This window comes from Camelus dromedarius, chromosome 11 (genome assembly GCF_036321535.1).
Source record: "Camelus dromedarius isolate mCamDro1 chromosome 11, mCamDro1.pat, whole genome shotgun sequence".
In the NCBI taxonomy this organism is placed as follows: Eukaryota; Metazoa; Chordata; class Mammalia; order Artiodactyla; family Camelidae; genus Camelus; species Camelus dromedarius.
Genome location: NC_087446.1, coordinates 10377547 through 10390711, shown reverse-complemented (window position 1 = coordinate 10390711; position 13165 = coordinate 10377547). Strand labels below are relative to the sequence as shown.

Below are 13165 nucleotides of genomic sequence, written 5' to 3'. Positions count from 1 at the left end.
CCCAATTTTCTTCATTTATGGGACAAGCATGGGTAGCAACCCAGTATTCATTCCCCTCTTGGTCCTTACTAGCAGAACCTCAGTTTTGTTCAGGGCAGAAATCTGAAAGAAAGCTTTAAAAAGAAGAAAAAGAGAATTCTCAGACTCCCTAGTAGCCACATGACACAGTTCTGGACAGAGAGATGTAAGTAGGGAATTAGCACCCGTTCCTGACTAATAAGACAAAACCACAGGAAGAAAAGGCTCTTTGCCCTCCATCCTTTGATTTTTGTCTTTTATCTTTCCTCCCACCCAGAACACAGATTGGAAAAACGGCAGCCCTTTTGTGTCCACTGTAACAAAAGCTACATGCTAAGAATGGTCCTGTGGAGCCACCGTACCAGCCCCAGCCTGTCCACCTCTAATTTATCTATTTCAGCAAAATAAGTCCCCATTTGCTTAAGCCATTGTGGACAGGTTTCTACATGCTGCCAAACTCGACTCCTAAGTGATACAATCTGTAAACTGAGGATAATAATAGTATCTCCCCCTGGGGTTCTTTTGAGCATTACATAATGCATGCAAAGCCCTTAGCATGACACCTGGCCCACAGACACACTCAATAAATGGTAACTTAGACCTTTTTACTACTATTATTACTTCTGTTATCCTCATTAATATGATTAGTATATGTGTCCAAAGCACATAGGAAGATGTAACTCCTGCCCCAGGGAGATGGGGCAAGCTTCACCGAGAATGTTATGTTTGATCTGGGTCTTTTAAAATGAGGAGGAGTTTCCCAGGCTATGGTTTCTGATAAAAAATGAGTACATTCTTGAGTGCCTGCAAGGGCTTAGGAAGAGTTCAGCAATGCTCTCCAGGAGATAAGGTGGTAATAGCGCTGGGCTTGGAGTTGGAGCACAGGACTCAAGCCAGTGGACTTCAAACTGAGACTTAAGGAGAAATAAGTGGGTGCTGGAGCACCTAGGCACAGGGCCATTGTGGGCCCACAGGAGATAACAGATCCCATGAAAGGTCTGTTTAAATACCAGTTATTGTTAACCCTGTACTCTGGTTACTAACAGCCATCAGACAAGCTCGTGGTGTAAATCTCTGCATTTATAAGCTCTTTGAGAACATGAGCACTCTCTTAATCCTTTCCTTGATTTCTGTGTCCCTGGCCCCAAGTACAGAGCTTGACACAAAATATATGGTTATTCCAACAACCCTGAAATTATTCAGAAACACAGCCTTGCACTCACATTCCCCCTGGAAGAACAGATAAAGACCCAGAGCAGAGCAGAGGATCTTGGAAAGGCTGTCTTAACCATGCACTCTTCTAAATAAAGACTGAGTGCTCAGGGCCTGAGTCCTTCCCCCAAATTTATCATCTCTTTAATCAGAGAAGAGTAGATATAAATAGAAGACAGCATTTTCTACTCCAAAGCTTTCTTTTCCCAAAAAAGAAAGGCGGAGAATACTCTTGATAATTCATCAGCTGGATGAAGGGGCAGCCACTCCTGCCACGTGGCGGGCTGATCTGGGCGCAGATACAGAGCCTAATGAGAAATGGAGTTCAGCAAAAGAGGAGCGTGTGATGTTTCAGCCTCATTAGCACTGTAAAACCAGCCGTCCAGACACAAACCCTGCCATTGACTTTGACCTCACTTTCCTACCTCCCTCTGCTCATGGCATTATTGAACCTGGGTTTTTCCTATAGGCCAGAACCTTGCCAACCCTTTTGCCCTTCACATAATGTGTTTGTCTGGTTTCTATTTCTGTAGTTTGATGAAGGATGATAGCAGGGTATTGAGTTGTTGTTTTTCATTTAGTGCTGTCACCGCCCTCACCCAGCCCGCTACCCCTCACTCCGCTCCCAACTTGGGTTTTCATTGTCTGTTTTGTGCCTCTTCCTAGGTTTTATTGCTTCCTTACAGAGTAGAGAAGACATTTTATTTTATTTTATTTTCCAGGCTCTCGTGTATGTAACCTCATATATGCATCTTTCCCACAAAGAATTATGGTGTTTCGAAATTGAAAATGACCTCAGAAGGGAAAGGCAGGGAAGGTTCGGATATTCACTGAACCCCTGATGTGTGCCAGGCCCTGAACCACGGGCTTTTTTTTTGCATTTAGTCCTCACAGCATGTCGGCGAAGCGGGTAGTATTACATCTCATTTTACAGATGAGAAAACTGAGATCCGGAGACGTGAAAAGACAAGCTTAAGGTCATGCTGAATGGTTACTGACAAAGGAACTCCCTACTTCCTACTCCAAGTCCACTGCCCCTTCCATGCCTCAGCTTGTCTTTGTAGACTTTTTAGGATGTTTTGATTTAGGTAGATATAAATCTCACAGGGAAGAGGGGAAAAAAAGTGTAACTTTTTGTTTTCTGAAACAGAACGCAACAATCTTGATCCTGTTTTTCACGTGGGGCAGAAGCTCCCAGACCTTTGTTGCATCAAGATACCGGGTCTTTGCTGTCTCTGGAGCCTGGTCAGGTATCTCCCCCGGGTCCTTGTCTGGCTGTCGCTATCTGTCCCAGCTGGCCTCTGCTGAGCTGTCCTGTCTGGTCGTCAGTCGTTGACCCACCCAGAGAGCAGCTTACCCAGGGTCTCTCCAGGAAAGGCTCTGTTGTATCTGCTTCACACCTCTGTCAAGGGCATGGGAAAACCAGCTGCTCCCATGCTGCTCTGGGGTCTGGGGAATCTCCAGGAGGCTGTCTTGGGCCCCTGCTGTGTAGACACAGAGGAGACACTGCTACTCCTCACACCCTTGCTGGAGGGGAACCTTGCAAATGTTCTGAAGGGAGGCGGGGCACAGACCTCCCCTCCTTCCAGATGCCACAGCGACCTGGAGTTCTGTTTCTCCCTGTCTCCTCCCCGAGGCTCCAACTATGAGAAGGTGAAGGCAAGGATCCTCAGAGACCCCACATGCGGCTTCAGTTCTGGTCAGCTCTGGACTTGGCTCTCTCTCCTCAACTCTTGCCACATGTGCCTCTCCTGGGTGAGGGCAAAAGACTGGTCCCAGCTGATTCTGATTCTGGAAAAAAACCTCTAGATTTTGTAGGGTGTAGATTTCATGTCCAGAGTTATGCAGGATTTAGACTTCGGGAATTAAAAAGACCAAGTTTTTAAAACAGAGACTTTTCTCTCAAGCTATATGTTTCAAAAGCCTTTTGAAATTCAAAAGCTCTGCCCTGACTCTCCTTTCTCTTTGTACTTCCACCTGTAACAGCTTTATTCCTGAAAGGAAGGGAGGGTGGGAACAGTGGAAGATACCAGGGAAGGTGGGGAAGAGAGAATGAGTTAATATTTCTGTGGCGAAGACAGTCTCTGCCCCGTTTCCTCATCCTGCGAACACAGAGACAGTTCTCAACCTCCTTCATAGTTAGGATGGGGACATAGGACAATGCTCTGGCCAATGGAATGTGGGTAAAAGTTTCAGGCCTGGCCCCTGAAAACATCCCTGCCAATCTCCAGCCCTCCCTTTCCCCTCCACAGCGGCTGTGGAGATCACAAGCTAAAGAGAGTAATATCACAGGAGGAAAAGGAACCTGGATGCCTGAGTCATCAGTTGGAGGAGAGATGCATCAGACTGTGATGTGATAGAAAACAAACTATGGCTACCAAAGGGGAAGGGTGGGGGAGGGATAAATTAGGAATTGGGGATTAACAGATACACATGACTATGTAGAAAATAGATAACCAACAAGGACCTACTGTCTAGCACAGAGAACTATATTCAATTTCTTGGTAATAACATATAATGGAAAAGAATCTGAAAAAGACTGTATATATATGTATGTATGTATTAACACCCTAAATCACTTTGTTCTACGCTGAAACTAACATTGTAAATTAACTATACTCCCCCCCCAAAAGACTGTTATGTGAGCAGGAAATGAAATTTAATTATAAAACTTAAATTAATTAAATCAATTAAATAATAAAATATATAATAATTGATATATAAAATATAATTTAATTATGTTTTTGGTCAAAAGCTTGATTGTTTTGATTAAAATCTGTGAAACTGAAGGTATATAAAATGACACCAATTCTAATAAAATATTAAGTATTATCTTTGGACAATATTCAAAGCTTGGAATTGGAAGGAGAGTGGTGGGAAAGAAAACAAGAATGATATCTCAAATCTCTTCTCTCAACCAGCCTGGCATAAAGCCTGGCATACTGAGATGCTTAATAAGTAATGACTGAGTGAACGAAAGATCCATGAACCTATCAATTCTGTTTAAACCCAAGACATTTACTGTTTCAGTTTTTATGGAGATGAGCAAAGGAGGTAGAGATTTAAAAAAGAGAGAGAGAGAGATTAAGAAGGAAAAAAAAGTTGGGAATACTGAGAAGGCAAGGTGGAAATAATCTTCCACAAGGCATGCATCCTTCCCCATTCCCACTTTTGTGACTTAAAACAGTGCTTATCAGCCAGAACTCCCTGTAATTTTGCACTCTACCTGCTCATAAACACAAAAAGTACAGTTAACATTCCCATTTATGTTTTATGTTAATGCACAAAATGAAGCTGAGCATGGCAAGTACCACAGTGAGAGGCAGGCAGAACCCAGTAAGTTGGAAAAAAAAAATTCTTTCCCTGCGACTTGGAATCATACAGAAAGGCTTTTGAAGTTTGAAGGGGCTCAATAAATAGCATCTCTTCGCTATCAAGTCAGGAACTGATTTAGAGACAGACACAGAGAGAAGAAATGAAAACGTTTCTCACTGATCAACAATACGTCCGAGTGTGCAGCCAAATGGATGTGCTGTGAACCTCCATTCTTGAATTAGACTCAACCACCAAGCCACTGGCATAGCTGGAAAGCCACATGCTACTCCTGACAGGGACCGGCTCCTTAACGCTATGGCTTCACCTTCTTGGAGTCAAGCAGATTTGAAGAAAGAATAAAGTTGCTGAGCCAAGCCCTGTCCAGTTCTTCTTCCCAAATCACTAATCAGATAAATCCCTCCTTCTGTCTAGTCAGCTTTGGCTAAGATATGCGGCAGGAACTAAGACCTCTAAATTCTCAGTAGCTTACAACCACAAGGATCTCTTGTTCACATATCCATTGTGGGTTGGTTATACATATGTCTTCATTCTGGACCCAGGCTGATGGACTGGTCCATATCTTGGTTATTACTGGTCTATGGCAAAGGGAAAAGAGGTAGGGTGGTGGACCACATGATGGAAGGGACCCGCCCGTATTCTCCTCTCATTCCATTGGCCAAAGCAAGCCACGTGGCCAAGCCTGCCCTCAGTGGAGTAGGGATGTTCAATCCCTCTGAAGGGAAGGGCAATGAATATGTTGAAACAATACAATCTAGTACCCTCCTTCCCCAGGGGATTCATTTCTCCCAATCTGCACCCAAAGGCCAAAGGAGAAGTATCAGACGCTGTTGTTGTCACATGCCTATCCCATTGGCTTCCCGTGAAAGTCACCTGTGGGTTCTGCAGACAGTTCCCACATGTCACCTGCTTCCTAAAACCTGCCAGAAGGGCTTTTTCTGGCTGGTCCATGGAACAGAGGGTTCCAGAAGGAACCTCCCCCCCTCCAAGGAGAATCCCCAGAGGCACCACTTAACTAAGGAGGGACAGAAGTTGGTGTACAAATTCTCCATCTTTCACCTCTTGGCAGGACAGTTGTGAGCTATTTCTACACTATCCTCAGAGGGCCACAATAGGAGTGAGCTTGAGTTGCCCACAATGGTAACTGGCTCATAAATACAGCTTTTCTTCTCTTTTCATCCTTCCTTGTCTTCCTCCCTGGGTGTGCTTCCGGGGATCATGACCTAAATAAACCACTGCACCCAGATCCCTGGGTCCAGGTCTGTTTTGAAAAAACCCAACTATAACAGGGATGGAAGTTTCTCCTGTCAAAGATCTGTGTCCTAATCTTCCATCATTCCCCAGCAATTCCCCAGCCTACTCAGACTCACAGCACAAAGCAGTGTGAGGGCAAAATGAATCTTATCCAGTAACTAGCAACTTCCTTTCGGCCAGAACCACCATTTGCAATAATCCGCCAAAATGACCCACGTGAAGAGAAAGGAGGGAAGCACCGCCATGTCCTCTAGGCCACTGAGAAAATACGGAGCTGCTTCTTGGCCACAGACACACGAATCCACAAGAAAGGTGATGCTGTCAACATCAAAGGATGGGCACTGTTCAAACAGTCCCGCAGTCCCCCAAAGTTTCCTATGGCAAAACAGGAAGAGACCAGAAGGTTCCCCAGCCCACCATTGGCACCATAGTCAACAAATAAGTTAAGGGCAAGACTCTTGCCAGGAGAATGAGTGTGCGTATTAAGCATGTTAAGCACTCTAAAAGCCAAGGTAGCTCCCTGAAACATGTGAAGGAAAACAATCAGAAAAAGGAGAAAGCCAACAAGAAAATGACGTGGGTTCAACTGAAGTGCCAGCCTGCTCCACCTAGAGACCCACTTTGTGAAAGGACCCTAAGTGTCTGGAATTCATTCCCTATGAACTCATGGCATAACAGTGAAGTAGAAATCAACAAAGAACCTCTACAAATTTTTTAGGGGGTTGGGGGATAATTATGTTTACTTATTAATTTTTAGAGGAGGTGCTGGGAATTGAACCCAGGACCTTGTGTATACTAAGCACGCACTCTACCACTGAGCTATACCCTACCCACACCTAAAATTTTTATTTATTAAAAAAAATAACTTTTATATACTAAGCACATTCCATGTTGAATCTTCACCATTTCATTCTCAGAATAACCATGTGAGGTTGGTATCATGATCATCCCCATTGTGTGGATGAGGAAACTGAGGCTCAGGGAGGAGTCTCCTCCAGGCACTGATGCCCCCTGGTCTTCCAGTGCCAACTCCCCCAGCACTTGTAGGGAGGCTCCTGGTTTCTTGTCAAACCACCTCATCTTTGTGGCCACCCCAGCTGGTGTCAGGCAGTCTCTGCCTTGGACATCTCAGTGCCTCTTTTTCTTTCCAGCCTGTAATTTAGGATTTCTCACCTGTCCCTACACAGCCATCATCATGCCTCATACACAGTTCATTCATGTTCAACAAGTGTTGGGTGGCTCCTGGGTGGTGGGATTGTTGAAGGCGTGGGGAAAGTGACCGTGAAGATGATCGACTGGGTCCCTGCTCTCACCAGGCTTATTTTCTGGTGAGGAGAGAGGGTTAAAATAAGCAGTATAAATGTTAGCTAGTGGTAAGGACCGCTCAGACTCAGACCAGGGTGATGGGATTGTGGGGGCGTGGGTGGCTATTTTCCATTGGGAGACCAGAGAAGGCTGCTTCTCTGAAAGGGTCACTTCTTTTAACATTAAAGTATAGTCAATTTACAATGTTGTGTTAGTTTCTGAAGTACAGCATAATGAATCAGTTACACATTTATACATACATTCTTTTTCAGATTCCTTTTCAATATAGGTTATTACAAGATATTGAATATAGTTCCCTGTGCTGTACAGTAGAACTTTGTTGTTTATCTATTTTATATATAGTAGTTTGTATTTATACATAGAACATTGTATGTATAATGGTAGTAGCAGCAAATCCCAAACTCCTAATTTATCCCTCCCCTGCCCTTTCCCCTTTGGTAGCCATAAGTTTGTTTTTATGTCTGTGAGTCTCTGTTTAATAAATAAGTTCATTTGTGGGGTTTTTTTTTAGATTCCACTTATATCGTGTGGTACTTGTCTTTCTCTGTCTGACTTGACTTCCCTTAGTATGATCATCTCCAGGTTCATCCATGTTGCTGCAAATGGCATTATTTCATTCTTTTTTTTATGGCTGAGTAGCATTCCATTGTATAAATATACCACAACTTCTTTATCCAGTCATCTGTCAATGGACATTTAAGCTGCTTTGACGTCATGGCTATTGTAAATAGTGCTGCTATAAACATTGGGGTGCATGTATCTTTTTGAATTAGAGTTTTCTCTGGATATATGCCCAGGAGTGGGATTGCTGGATCATATGGTCAGTCTATTTTTAGTTTTTAAAGGAATCTCCATACTGTTTTCCATGGTGGCTGCACCAAACTACATCCCCACCAGCAGTGTAGGAGGGTTCCCTTTTCTCACACCCCCGAGAGGGTCACTTTCAAGCCAAGAGCTGAGTCACAAGAAGGTGGAAAGATATGGGGGAAAAGCACCCCACTCAGAGAGAGCAGCATAAGCGAAGGCCTTAAAGGGAGTACTGGTTGAGGAGAAGTAACTAGGGGGGTGTTAATAACAACACTCGCCTTCAGGGGTATGTGTTTATAGACGCAGGCCACACTTGAGTCCTGTGCTCTGAAGATTCAACACAGACAGGGTGGACCCCCAGCTTGATCCTCTTACCCCTCCTCCTTACCTTACCTGCTTTATCTTATTCTCTCTCAACACTGTTTGGAATCTGGAATCTGCTCCCACTCCCAACCTTGGTGAAATGAATTGCTCTTTCCAGACTCCACTGTAGCACAGTCCCACGGGCAGGGCGCTGGACTCCTACACTAAGCTCTCTGCCGCCCTCCTAGACTAGGGGCTCAGAAGGAGCTGGAATCTCTCCCTCCCTCCCCCTTCCCCTCTCTAGCCTTTAGGGATGTGCAGGATGCACAAAAAATGTGCTAAGCATGTTCCCTTAGCACTTTGCAACAGTTCCAGTGAGTCTTTAACACAAGGGTACTCGTTAACCGTCCACCCTCTCCTCCAGCCCTACATCAAGGGTGGAACCTCAAATGCCCACAGGGGCCAGGCAGGGAAGGGGCAGGACCACAGGGAGTGAAGACAACTGGGAGGCAATGACAAACTCACCTTTGTGTCATTCAGGAAATTTTGATTTTTTAACGTGAAATCTCTAGATATTTAAATGTTGGCATTTAATTCTTTGGAAAAGTTACACGAGCTCTTAAGTGCCTTTTAAGTGCATTTAAAATAAAATGCATCACAAATGCATTTTATTCGTAATGGTATGTATTCTCAATATCTCACATGGCAGATGAAAAATAATATCTTCTCAATAGTATCTGTTGAATGAATGAATACATGGAAAAAAAAGAAACTTTATGAGAATTAATCAGATCATCATTCCCATTGGAGTCCATCAATTGTCATCACTTGGCTCAGCCAAAACTGGATTCCAGGTATAAAGTAGGGTGGGCTTAGTTTTCTGTGTTACATCAGCTGATGGGATTCCAGTTGTTTTTTTTTTTTTTTTTTAATTGCTCCACTATCCCAGGTGACTCCAGTGGCCCTGGGGTTTTCTGGGCAGGAGACCAAATGTCTCCAAAGCAGGCTAAGTTCCACAGGTGGCCTGGCTGGGTTCACACACTCACCAGAGAGACAACTGATAACCAGGTGCTTAGGATCCTGAAATGCTGCGCTGACATTAGTGGAACCATGGAAGTTAACACCGGAAGCATCACCTCGGGGCTAGCCTCTAGTTACATAGCCCCAGTGAGCAGAGGAAGAAACTGATTTGGAAAGTGACCCACCCAAGGCCACGTGGTTCTTGGGCCTGAGTCATCTCTCCCTGCTTTCTTTGCTTCTGCTCCGAAGATGCCACATGTATTCATCACTCCCCGTTTCTAACACAGTAACCAATCTTTGTGAGAAACACTTACATATGTCATGAAGCCCTCCACACTGGTCAACAGTGTGGGCTGGCTGTAGACTCTTCTTGGACCAACACCAGGCTTGCTGCCATGATAGGGCTTCCCAAGAAACAGAATTAGGTTAAATGCAAATATTCTACTACCAGTGGCCCAGAAGGCATCTGGGAGATGTGATTCACAGGGAGGGATTAGGTATTTCCTACTTTTGTATCCCCAGTAGCACCTGAGGGTATTCTGTGTAGCAGACACAAAGTGCATATTTGAGTAGTGCCTACTTTGTGCTGGGCATTGTTCTAAACAGTGGTTCTCCAAGTTGAGTCCCTGGTACTCCCTTTCAGGGGGTCCTCAAGTCAAAAATGTTTTCGTAACAAAACCAAATGTTATTTACCTCTTGCATTCTCATTCTCGTAACCTTACAGTGGAGTTTTCTAGAGGCTACATGATGTCTGGCAGCTTACAGAATGTGTACCTTGTGATTCTTGTGTTTTGAAAATTTCTCAGTTTCAATTTTAAATATGGTAAATATCAATAGAGACAACCCACATAAGGGGTTTTTTGAAGTCTTCAATAATATTTAAGAGCATGAAACAGATCTTGGAACCAAGAATTTTGAGATCTACTCTTCTAGAGGATGTAAGATGCTAATAAGTACTATGAAAAAGAGAAGTTGAGCAGGGAGGGGAAATTGGAAGAGTCTGAGGATGAGGGGCAGGTGATGGAAGCAGGGACGGGGTGATGGGTAGGGGAGGGGCAGCTTCCAGTATTAAACAGAGTGATTAAAGTTGGGCTCATTATGAACTAAACCTACAAATCAAGTATCTGATATCTCTTGAGTTGCCATTTAAAATCCTCTCACTTATTCTAAATTTAAAATTTTTATTGTGAATTGAATCATAAACATACAAGACATGTGCATAGCATTTAAAAGATTGGTTAAGAAATAAGAATATTTCAGGTAGGTTTAAAATCCCATTGTGAGCGCCTCAAAGATAGCATCACTCTCCTCGCCAAAGTAAGCCCTATCTAAATTTTAAAAAATTTATTTATTTTTAAAACTTTTTTGGGGGTGGGTAATTAGGGTTTTAGTTATGTATCTTTAATGGAGGTACCAGGCATTGAACCCAGGGCCTTGTGCATGCTAGGCACACACTCTACCACTGAGCTGTACCCTCCCCCAGCCCTATCTTGATTTTTGAGTTGAATATTCTTTCATGTTTCTTCATAGTTGTACCATCTGCATAACAGATACAGAATATACTCAGTAAGTGATATATTGGTTAGTTTTGGAAAACTGAGAAGCAAGCCCAAACCATTGTGAGGAAGGGGCAATGCAGCTGCTAATAGATGAAATCCCCCCGGAGGAAAGGAACTGGCCCAAGAGAGGCTTCTGTTGTTTCTAAGAGCGGCTTCCAGGGAAGTCAGTGGGTAACATCAGGGCATCTGCAAGGCTGTAGGGTGAGCCAGGCGCTGCAGTCTGGCAGAAATACGTTCACGGGGAGAGCACTACTCCGTTTTCTGTTTTGTTTTTGCTTTTGCTTTTCAGCTCAATGACCGACCTCTACATCTCAGAAGTGGGTCGAAACTCAACACCTGCGGACCTGAAACAACTGCCTCGCACTTTTGGGAGAGCAGGGACTCAGCACCCAGTCAAGGCAAGATCTAGAAAAGAACCAGAGTGCTACTTAGCTGGGCATTCTCTCCCTTGAGCTAGGATCTTGATGATAATGCCCCAAACATATCTGTCTACATGCTGAGTCCCAGGACTTCCCCTGGACTGGTTGAACTGGTCACCCTCTGAGTCTGGGTCACAACTGTCACTCAGTAGATCTCTGGTTTACCAAGCCTACAGCTTCCTACTTAGTGATTTACATCCTATTTTATTGGAGCTGATCTTCCAGGAGCTTGCTGAGAAAGGCTGCACAGGAAAGTATTTTGGGGTCTTGGATATCTGAAAATGTTTTTGTCAAACTGTCACAGCTGGTTGATACCTTCCCTGAGAATACGATTCTACTTTGAAGGTTATTTTCATCCAGACTTTTGAAGGTATTGGGTCATCTGCTAGCCCTCAGTTTTGCTTCAGCCCTCAGTCTGAAGCTGTTCTAATACCATTTTGTTTTGTTTTTCTCTCTGGAAGATGACAGAATCTTCCTTTTTTCTCTTTGGTGTTCTGAAATTTCAGTCATGTGCCTTGTAGTGAGTGCATTTTCATCCACCCTGCTGGGCACTTAGCCCTTTCACTTTGGAAATTTGCATTCTGCAGAATTTCTTGAGTTTTTCATGATTGGTTTCTTCCTCTCCATTTTCTCTGTCCTCTTCTTTGGAACCCTATTATTCTGATGTTGGATCTCCTTGTCTGTACTTCCTTTTTTTTTTCTGGCCTGTGTTCAATCTGTCTTTTTTGCTTTCATTTCTAAGATGTTTCCTCAACTTGATTTTTCAACTCTTTTATTGTTTTTTAAATTTCAACTATCATGTCTAATATTTAAAGCTCTTTCTAAATCTTTGAATGTTTTCTGATGGTATCCTGTTTTTGTTTCACTTCAGGAATGTGATATTGTTTTCTTACCTCTCTGAAGACAAAAATATATTTTTAAAAACTCCTGGCACAGTGTCTGTTTCTTCCAGGTTGCTTTTATACTGTTTGTTTTGGACTTTCTCTTCCATGTTAAAGGTTTCCCTCAGCTATGAGGTATTTCTTAGATCTGTTGTCAATAAAATACTTTAAAAAAAAATTGGAAGCTCTGAGTGCATGAGGGACTGGAGTTTCACACCAGGGTAATCTGGGGGGCCTAGCTGTTGGGAAACCCAGTACGTCAGTGTTTTAAAGTCTTTCCTTCAAGCTAGATGTCTTCCAACCTTCTTCCTGGAAGGAAAGGGCTTGGTTCTAGAATTCTAGGAACCAACCTGAGGGGTGAGGGTTGGAGCAGAGGGAGTATGTTGTTTCCATGTTCAGTGTTAAAATACACATGGTCCCTTTATCTCTGTTTCAATGTCCTCAGTGGTGCCTGGCACCCCCAATCTGGGGATGCTGCGCTTCACAGTCTCCTGAGCATCATCTTCCAGACTTCGTCCAGCAAGGGGGAGACTCAGCTGCAAGGAAGTGTGTGGGAATGAAGAGTGAGAAAGGGGATCCAGGATCTAACTGCTTCCTAGATAGCTCCCAGCCCTCCTGTTTTAGCCTCCAGCCCTCTCTGCCGCCCCCATCACTCACCAGGAACCCTGGTCCTGCCCATTTCTTTGTCTTGGGCTGGGTCTGCTGTGTAAATCAGGTTTGTGCTCAGCCTTCCCCATGGCTGCCTTGGCTTTGGTTTTCGGGGCCAGCCAGCTTCATCCCCTCTGTCCTTTTCTTGTGGCTGTGGTCTCCCTGTTTTCTCAACATTGTGGGTTATTTATTTATTTATTGTCAAAAATCCCTCTTCTGGAAATTCTCATGGGGTTTCAGGAAGGAGCAAAATTAGAGGCATATATTCAATCTGTCATTGTAACTTGAACATGACCCCAAAATTCTGAGATCCCACCTGCTCCATTAAATTTGGTGTGGGGGTTGTCCGTAGCGTTATGGACAATTCATAAATTCAACTTATTCT

General features: G+C 43.8%; 1 pseudogene; it reads left to right on the top strand.

Annotated features, from left to right (window-relative positions):
- The first annotated feature begins 6024 nt into the window (after positions 1 to 6024).
- Positions 6025 to 6492, top strand: LOC105103970 (large ribosomal subunit protein eL21-like; annotated as a pseudogene).
- Positions 6493 to 13165: the final 6673 nt, after the last annotated feature.